This window comes from Corvus brachyrhynchos, unplaced genomic scaffold (assembly GCF_000691975.1).
Source record: "Corvus brachyrhynchos isolate BGI_N302 unplaced genomic scaffold, ASM69197v1 scaffold59, whole genome shotgun sequence".
Classification (NCBI taxonomy): domain Eukaryota; kingdom Metazoa; phylum Chordata; class Aves; order Passeriformes; family Corvidae; genus Corvus; species Corvus brachyrhynchos.
Genome location: NW_008246054.1, coordinates 2,205,958 through 2,214,782, shown reverse-complemented (window position 1 = coordinate 2,214,782; position 8,825 = coordinate 2,205,958). Strand labels below are relative to the sequence as shown.

At 42.3% G+C, this 8,825-nt stretch overlaps 1 protein-coding gene across 1 annotated transcript in view; it reads right to left on the bottom strand.

The window, feature by feature from the left end:
* TRAF1 (TNF receptor associated factor 1) overlaps positions 1-8,647 on the bottom strand; it is a 22,031-nt gene extending 13,384 nt beyond the window's left edge. The window contains exon 1 of the mRNA XM_017745635.1: positions 8,425-8,647. The gene's annotated coding sequence lies outside the window, so the exon portion shown is untranslated. The remainder of the gene's footprint in view (positions 1-8,424) is intronic.
* Between the last annotated feature and the right edge of the window lie 178 nt (positions 8,648-8,825).

Genomic DNA, 8,825 nt, shown 5'->3' with positions numbered 1-8,825 from the left:
GCTTCCCCTGCTCGGGGGACCGGCGCTGTCCCGGGCCGCGGGCACGGGGAATTGACTGAGGAAAGGCCCCGCGGAGCAAATTCCCCCGGGCGGGCTGAAATGCAGAATCTGGTGGCTGGTTCCTGAAAGCGGAGTGATGCGGGTCTGCCATGGTGGCCGGGGACTCAGACAGAAAGTCCTGCCTGCCCGGAGCGCGGGCACAGCGCCAAGTTCCCCCTGGGCGCTCGGGGCAGCCCCTGCCCCAAATCCGGGACGGGAGCCCTGAGTCCCTCTGGAGCCTCCGGGAAGCCTCGCCGGGGAAGCCCCGCTGTGCCTCAGCCGCCAACGCAGCTCGGGGGTAGCACAGCGGGGTGACACAAGAGTTCAGTAATGTCTGCAAAGCCTTCTTAGAGTGCAGAAAAGATTCTACAAAGCGAAGTTTCATATTCAGCAGAAGGTCCTCTTTGCCCCTGACACAGCTCACTTTGCTGCCACCCTACCTAGTTCTGACAGAGGATTCAGTCAGAAAAAGAGTCGTACATGCAAATCTGTTCACTCTTCCTTGTAGGGAATATCCCTGAGGGTGAGGCCCTGCTCAGAATTAAGAATAAAAGCAGAGGTGTTTCTCTAGGTGCTTCACTGGCTCGTTAATTGCTGCACTGACAAGAGCCACCAGCTGCAGGTACCTGTGGGTGTGTGGAGGCTGCTGAGGGATTTATTGTACAGCAGCGTTTGCCTCCAGTCTGGCACCTTCCCGTGCTGGGTGTGCACAGACACACATGACAGCATTTTCATGACAGACAGACATGACAGACAGACATGACAGACAGACATGACAGACACCTCAGTTCCACTTCCCTCCTCTCTCTGCTGATCTACAGCGTATCTGTAGCTGCTGATCTGATGTAGATCCAGATGTAGATCTGTAGTTCAGACTCATCAGGGCTGGGTATTAACTCAAGGCTATGAGGAAGCTGTGATACAGCCCCAGTTAGGCCTTGGCCTGAAACATTTGCTCTCACTTGGGTTGTTAAAACTCATTGTAAGTTAATTTGGCCCAGGCAGTTTCTGCCAGGATGTGAGTTAGTTTCTGAAAGAGATTTTAAAAGATTTCTGGATGTGGTTTTTTCAACTTTGAGTATATAAAGAGGTGTAAGATGTTAATTTTAGAATGATCAGTGTTACACCACAGGGTCAGGTTTAGGGATGAAGTGGCAGCTCTATCTCTTCCCCGTGCCCTTAACTCACTCCTCTTTTGCTTTGAGACTTCTTGAAAGCTTCAGTGATTCTACTACACCTCTGTCTCCAAAGGTGCTGAATTACACAAAGAAACTAAAGATAAGGTTTTGGTACTTTCCAAACTCGAGAGATTTCCTGTGGTAAATTTCCCCCATATGAGATCAGTTAACTGAAAACAGGATGTGGCTCAGGGAGAGATTAAAATTTGAAGCTTAACTTTATTGTAGAGCCATTCCACCAGTGCTCAGCATTGCAGGGCACTGTGTTACTATTTAAGGGGAATGACTGTTTTATATCCTAGGGAAAAAGTGCATAAGAGAATATATTAACATATTTAATATTACCTTTTAAAAGTAAGCCAAGGTCTTGGATTTTTAATGCAACAGATTTCATAGGACACTTAAAATGGAATTTAGGCTCAGATGCTCTGGGTTTTAAAGGCTGTAGTCAAAATGAGAACTGCATTTCAGAGAGATGTTTAAGATAGGGATGTCTCATTCTATGGAAACTTAATTTTCAATTAGTATAAATTAGCTGGAAATGTGCACTTGTTCCAGGAAAACCTGAAAAATGGGTAGAAGGCAGGAAGGAAAATTTGCTAGTAAAAGCAAATCCAGTGCCCATGAGATTCAGTACTTCTAGGAACTGGAGTTGTGTGCTTCAAGTCAGGATTCCTGCCTATCCAGAGCTCTGATATGAAGGAGTTCTGTAACTTCCACATTATTACTTATTTTCTGAATGGAGCAGAGTGTCTGCAAGATTTCATCAATTCAAGATTAAAGAAAGAAGAATCATTAAATTTGATATATTGTTATCCTCACTGAACTTGACAGCTTTGCCACAATTCAATCTCTCATCTCTAATAAAATCTTTTTACATGTTTCAGTTTTATCTGTCTCTGCCTACTACCAGTTGTAGCTCTGCTTTGTTACAGTGATACCCTGAGGACCAGCCCAGCTCTCATTACAAGAGAAGGAAAGTTTCCCACTAAGTTTCATAAGAGCTGGACTGTAATCCTCAAAGAGACATCAGGAATCAATTTTATCTTCTTTATCCCTGCTCGGCCTCAAGATTTTTCCCAGATCATGTTGTCTGTAAGATAATATTGTCCTAGGAATTTTTTCCTCCAAAGAATAGATGCTCTGGAGCACTTCTTCAGCATTGGACAGGAGAAAAGCACCCAGAAATAGACACTATATATACGTATATGTATGTATATATGTATATCTGTGTGCCTTATTTCAGTCACTAAAGCAGTTTCCACAAGCCAAGGAATCACCCTGAAGAGGAGAGAGAAAATGAAAGTGTTTCTCTCTGTCAGTGGCCTTGATGGTTTTCTACAAGCAGAAGTATTTCAGAGTAAATCATTGAGAGATTTCTGAGCCTGCCTCTGACTTTAGGCCACCACGCAGATCTTCGTTACATTAAGAGGCTTCCTGGTGGAATCGTGCCTCAGCCACTGTCCCCCCACACCAGGACAAACGTGGGGTGCCATGTGTGGGCCCAGCATGGACCAGTTTGTGCCAGTTTCCCCAGCTGAAGCTCAGCTCTCCGCTGCAGCCCGGCCACATGAAGGGTTTTGCTGTACTTGTGGTTGTGCTTCTGTTTCTCTTAAAGTACACAGAGCCTGAGCTAAACTGGAAAATTCTGAGCTGCTTATTTCCATTCTTAATGCTTTGGAGAGAACTCTGGGAATGGGAGCTGTGCCCACAGGGAAGCCTGCCAAAACACTCTTCCAAAGCTCTGGATGTGACATGAAAAAACAAGTTCAGATTCAGTATCTTTTGACTCTAAACCAGCTGGGAAAATGTGGATATTCCATTGATTGACTGGGACTAATTAGTGGAAACAGAAAAAGGAAACATCAGATTTATTTAATGTCTTCATTAATTCTCATAAATGACAAGAACTGAGGGGAGAGTGAAGGTTATGGTAAATCTCCTTTAACCCTTTCAGAAGTTGCTCATTTTGCTAATAACAGTAAAAAAATAAAGACGTTTAGAAGATGTTTTCCACATGACAGAAGCAGAAAGAGACTGACTCTGCACTAACTTGCATCTCTCTTCCACTGACACCACAATTCCTTTTGCTATTGCAGAATGACTAATAGCATCAGGCTCAGCTTTCCAATAGTATTTTTTCAACGTGATTCATAATCCTGAGTAATTTCCACGCCACCACTGACATGTCTATTTGTACCTGTATTTTACAGGCAACACACCCAGGTAACACAGAAGTTCCAAGTGTTATCTGAGGTTTCACAAGAGGAAAACAAAATTCTCTTTACAGATATTGTAAAGAGAAAACAAAGCCCTCACCAAAACACTGCCGCAATAAGAAGGAAAACTCAGAGTGTTCACAAACCAAGATGTTTTTAAGGAGGACTCTCAAGGAGAAAGGAAAATAAATTTTGAGCATAGGAGGAGCCTGAATGAAAAAGTAAAGTTGGAAGTGGGGAAAGCAGGTGTAAAGAGTAACAGGTCTATTCTGAGCAGGGGAAACAGGTAAATGTTTAAACTCCTGAATAAAAAGAGCCCCCTCCTGAGGCCAAACCTCTTGGCAGCTGTGCCAGTGATGGGACTCCAAAAGCCCAAAATCCCAGACATGTTCCCAGCAGCGTCCTTGGACTTCAGCCAAGGAAACAAAACTTGTAGCTCCACATCCAACATCTGAATCATAAACTGGGTGTTGAAACCCCAAAGCCAGTGAAGGAGGCACACAGGGAATGCTCCCATCTGTCCAGGGTCAGGAGTAATGGAAGCCTGGAAGAAACCAAAGCACAGCCTGGCTTTGGAGGGCAGCAGTCCGGAACCGTGGCGAGGTTTCACAAGCAAAGCCTGGGTTTCCCTGGGGCAAGATACGGACTGGAAGGAAATCCAGCATTTCCTAAATCTGGTTCTCTAAAGCCATATTTAACAGTTTTTCTTATCATGAATATCTTCAAAGCCCAGTGACTCTCCTGGGAAGTGTTTCTGGGCTGGGACTAATCCCAGGTGAGAGCTGGGCATGGGGATTGGCAGGATCAGCACGGACACGGGACAGGGAATACACAGCAGCTCATGTAGGTTTAGATACATCCCCCCAGTTTCTGCTATAAATCCATGGAATCCTGCTAAATTATGTCACAGATTAATTTGATCCCTCATGGTTCCATAGGAAGCTTTTGATCCTACCTTGTTTTTGAGATTTCTGACCAAAACAGAAGCTTAGAAAAAAGCCACCCTTTAATAGATTGGTGACTCCAAACTTTTGGAATTACACTACTGCTGGAAATGAATGCCCATTTCTACCTCCCTGTCAGAGCCTGGGGATGAATATTCTCTAGGACCTTCCAGCAGAAGGTTTTAATGGAAAATTTGATGATTTAGGCAGTGAAAATGACATTTTTATGGCATATTGCTTTTTATAAATAATGAAGGAAACCTGGCTAATCAGACCCTGGCAGAGACAGACAACTCAGCCATGCAGTAAAGGAATGACTTCAGTCACAGCTGCCATTTAGGCCCAATCTGTCACCAACACCTCAGTTTATGTCTAAAGATTGCAAATCACCTTTCAGCAGGTACAAACTGGCACAGTGCAACGTGAATCTCCTCGAGTGGGGATGTGTGAGGTGTTCCTGACATATTTCCTCTTTGGAAAGCAATTTTCCCATTGGCTTTTTGTGCTGCAATTGAAGAAATCCTGTCTCTGCAGCTCTAGATATCAAGTATAGCTCCTTCAAAATGATTGCAACAACACTGATTTGTTCTAGCTGAGGATGTGCTCCTCATGGTACAAACTGCAGGGAACACAGAACAGCCAGTGGAAAGAATTCGCTGTGGAGGCTCCTCTTGTAAAGCCAAATTAGACAATTCAAGTCCATGTCAGGGCTCCTTGGAAGCAGCCTCAGAGCACTAAACCCAGCTCTGAACCTCTGTGTGCTCTGGAGTCCTTTAAACTGGCACCAGTGGGGCTGCTGCCGTTAAGAGAAAATAGATTTTCCACTGTAAAGCCCAATTTTGGGGGTTTAATATCTCAGCTGATTTAAAGTGCATCAAATATAACTTTTTGTTTACTTTGCTTGTAAAAGAAATTGCCTTTTTAGTTGTCAAGTAGCAAATAAACAAAGGAACTATAGTCTGAGCCACAGCACTTTAGGAATAATCTGCATTTCGTGACTTCTGGCTAGGAATGTGGGTAAATATAACTATTTTATAAATAAGCCCCTGTGTATAACAAATATTTCCTGGGATAGAAAAGAAAGGGTTGAATAGAGCAAGATTTACTCAGGATTTCTCTGCTATTGTTTTCTACACTTGAATGTTCTTTTTTATGAGAGTTGTGGTGTTTAATTCAGTTTAGTATTTTCCAGGAAATCGGTTGCTGCTTAAACATGTATCCAAATTCCAAGTTCATTCAGAACTTGAAAAGCAAAATTTAACACAAGGACTGGAATTTTGTAATGATCCAGCAACTGGCAAAACCAAACTCTTAGTTCCCAGGAGAATGAAAGAGCCAAACCCAGATATTTCTCCTAATTAGAGATGAAAACATTATTAAATATCCTAAAAATTGAAAGCATATGTAACTCCTATAAGGTGGGTGTTTTACTGGAAAATAACTGACAGCCATGCCAAATTTCTGTGTGTTCTGATGTAAGAATTCAGTAGGAGATTAAGAACACATTTTGCTGGGAGACATGTCTAAACATTACCATTTACATAGACTGAAAATAAGCCTCTGTAGGTAGGGGTCAAGTGAGACAACCCACCGTGGATGAACACCAAACTGGCAGCTCTCAGACAGCAATTTTTTAAATTACAGAATAATCTTCACTCAAAATCAAAACAGGATTCTCTACTGTGTGTTGTTCACTCATCTCTTGCACACCCCTTCTCTAAATGGATCTACAGCCCCCTGCCAGCTGATTCCACAACTCTTTGCTTGTGGAAATGGGTGTTTGAGATTATTTATTAAAGGAGTTTTGAACTTGAAAGGAATCTTACTAAGGATTTTATTCAAGGATTTTGTATTGCTCTAGCTCTTTACTCAGAAGAGAGTCTGTCCCTACACTGAACATCCTCACTTCTGTGCAAAGATAAAAAAGAATTTTGGTGTCATATTCTGGCTTTGCATTGCCCACATGAACTGAACAAACTCACTGTGATGAAGTGAATATTTCTCCCCTTCCAGATAATTTCAGATGAGAGTGCAGCATCATAACCAAATAAAAATTATGTGGTAACTTGGACTTGCACCCTCCTAGCTCATGGGAGCATTCTTCTCTTCCACCTGGTATTTAATACATGTGCTCAGGTCAGCCAAGAAAGAACTATGACAGTCACTGTGGAGGTATTAAAAAGTAATAACATTAACTTGCAACAGGGATTTACCATTCTTCTTCTAAAATTGCTGGGTATTCCTAATTCCAAAGCATTTTTGACAGAGCACTTGCCTGAGTAAGGCTACCTAGGGCTTGTGGCATGTCCCAAAAGATTATACACACAAAATCACTTCTTCCCTGCTTGGGAAACAATGGCCAGAGAAAGGCACCCTTTGGCTCTCTGCCCAAATTAGTCACAGCTCTTTGGCACAGCCCAGCAGCTTTCAGCCCAGACCAAAGTGTGAGTTTCATGTGTCACTGTGCATAACAGGGTGGAATTTGGGCTATTCAAGTCACTTACCAGCTTGGGTCATTGAGATTAATTTCTGGTTGCAATGAAAAGAGAAACTAGTTCATTTTGTGATGCTTAGCTATCTAAAAACCAGTAAAATAGAAACGTAAATGTACAGAAATAGATATTTTTAAAAGAACTAAAGGATAACATAACATTAACCTTTAGACTTGTTATAATCCCTGGAATTCAACCAGCTCGGGCCTGCCAAGAGTATCCAGGGAGAATCACATTCGAATGGCATCTGGTGAGTTTTCTTATTCAAAGGGAAATATATGAAAAAGGAATAAAAGTATAATGCCCAAACTTATTTAATTGCCCTCAGTGGGTCCTGCTTTCAGAGATAATCTGTGCAGGCAAGGTCAGTCATCCGTATTCTTGGAAAAGTGAGGATCAACGTGGGCTGCAGCACTCAGCTCTCTGGGCCGCTTCATTACCATGGAGGCAGAGCAGTCACCTCACACCAGAGGCTGCCTGGCCTTTGGGAACACTGCAGGAGTGGGGCAGGGAAATGCAAGTTTTTCTGGAAGCAGTACAGCTATTGGCTGGGGATTCAAAGGCTGGAACATTTGGAGACTTGCACATCGCACACATAAACAAGCGAGGAACAGAAAAACACTGTGTACAATTCAGAGGGAAAAGCACCGCTCTGATGTCCAGAATCCACAGCAAGCTTGGAAGTACAGAATGTATTCTGAAATAATTTCCATTTCATAATACAGATGAGTCACCTAAGCAGTGATTATTCCAAGTATTTCCATGTTTGCTGGGATTAATCCTGGGAGCTCTTTAGTGCCTCAGAACTCTCCGACCACGAGGCACTGAGGTTAGCGTGGCACTGAGTTCTAAAATCACTCCCATGTCATCTTCTCTTGTCCTGCTAACGAGGCCCTATGGAAATCTGCCAACATAACCTGCATGTGGAAGCAGATGAAGACACAGATACACCTTTCCCCCACGTGGTTTTGCTGTGAAACTCAAGCCATGGCATGTGGGGAAGGTAAATCTTCCTGACACTGGTGTCTGTACACCCCTCCATCCTACACATGGCTAAATATCTGTACAAATGTTCCCATTTAAATACATGTATTTCAAATATTTTACTGATCTTAGTGATATATTGGATAGTTAATTCTAGGCAGAAACAGAGACACAACAAATAAGATTAAAGAATTTTTTTAAACTAGTGTCTGCAATTTGATACTTAAGAGCAGCATTTTTATGTGTTATTTTTAAATCAGGTTTCTGGTCCTTAGGAGCCTTTTTGTAGTCTGGCTCACTGAAAATCGATAGAACTTAAATGTCACAAGTCATCTGTGAAAACAAGACATGCTCCTTGTCATTTAAAGAGATAATTAGGTCTCACAATACACAGTCACCAGTTCAGAAGCAGAAATGTTTACAGGTGGCCTGTCTAGACAACCTCACTGAGCATTTCCCTGTACTTCTCCCTGCAATTTTAATTTATATCCAGTTATTACTGGACACAGTGTGAGCTTCTTGTGCTTCTTAGAAAGTTTGGAGCATTAAAAAAAAGTCAAATACTCACTGAGCCAAAATTAAAAGTTGCATCATCTCTGACTATCTTCTTTCCACATCTTAAATGTTCTGGATCAAGATATTCCTAAGAGAGAGGGAAAACAGTAATTTTAAAGTTCTTGGACGTGCTGCTTTTGGGCAACTCTTCAATATAAATAAAAATGTGTGCAACTGTACTTTGTATCAAAATCTCTCCTCAGTTTTACTGGGAACCAAGTTGATTTGTGCCAGGAGCTGTGAGCAGGAAAATTGGCCCTTCATCTTCCACTTTCCTGGAGGCAAGGCAAGGTTTTTAACTGTCAAATTCAGTCATCAAATGCAAAGTAACATTTGTTTTAATCCACCTAAGTTACAGGAGATGTTGATTCAGTTGACTGTGTCTTAAAACACAAATAATGAAAGGCACACATA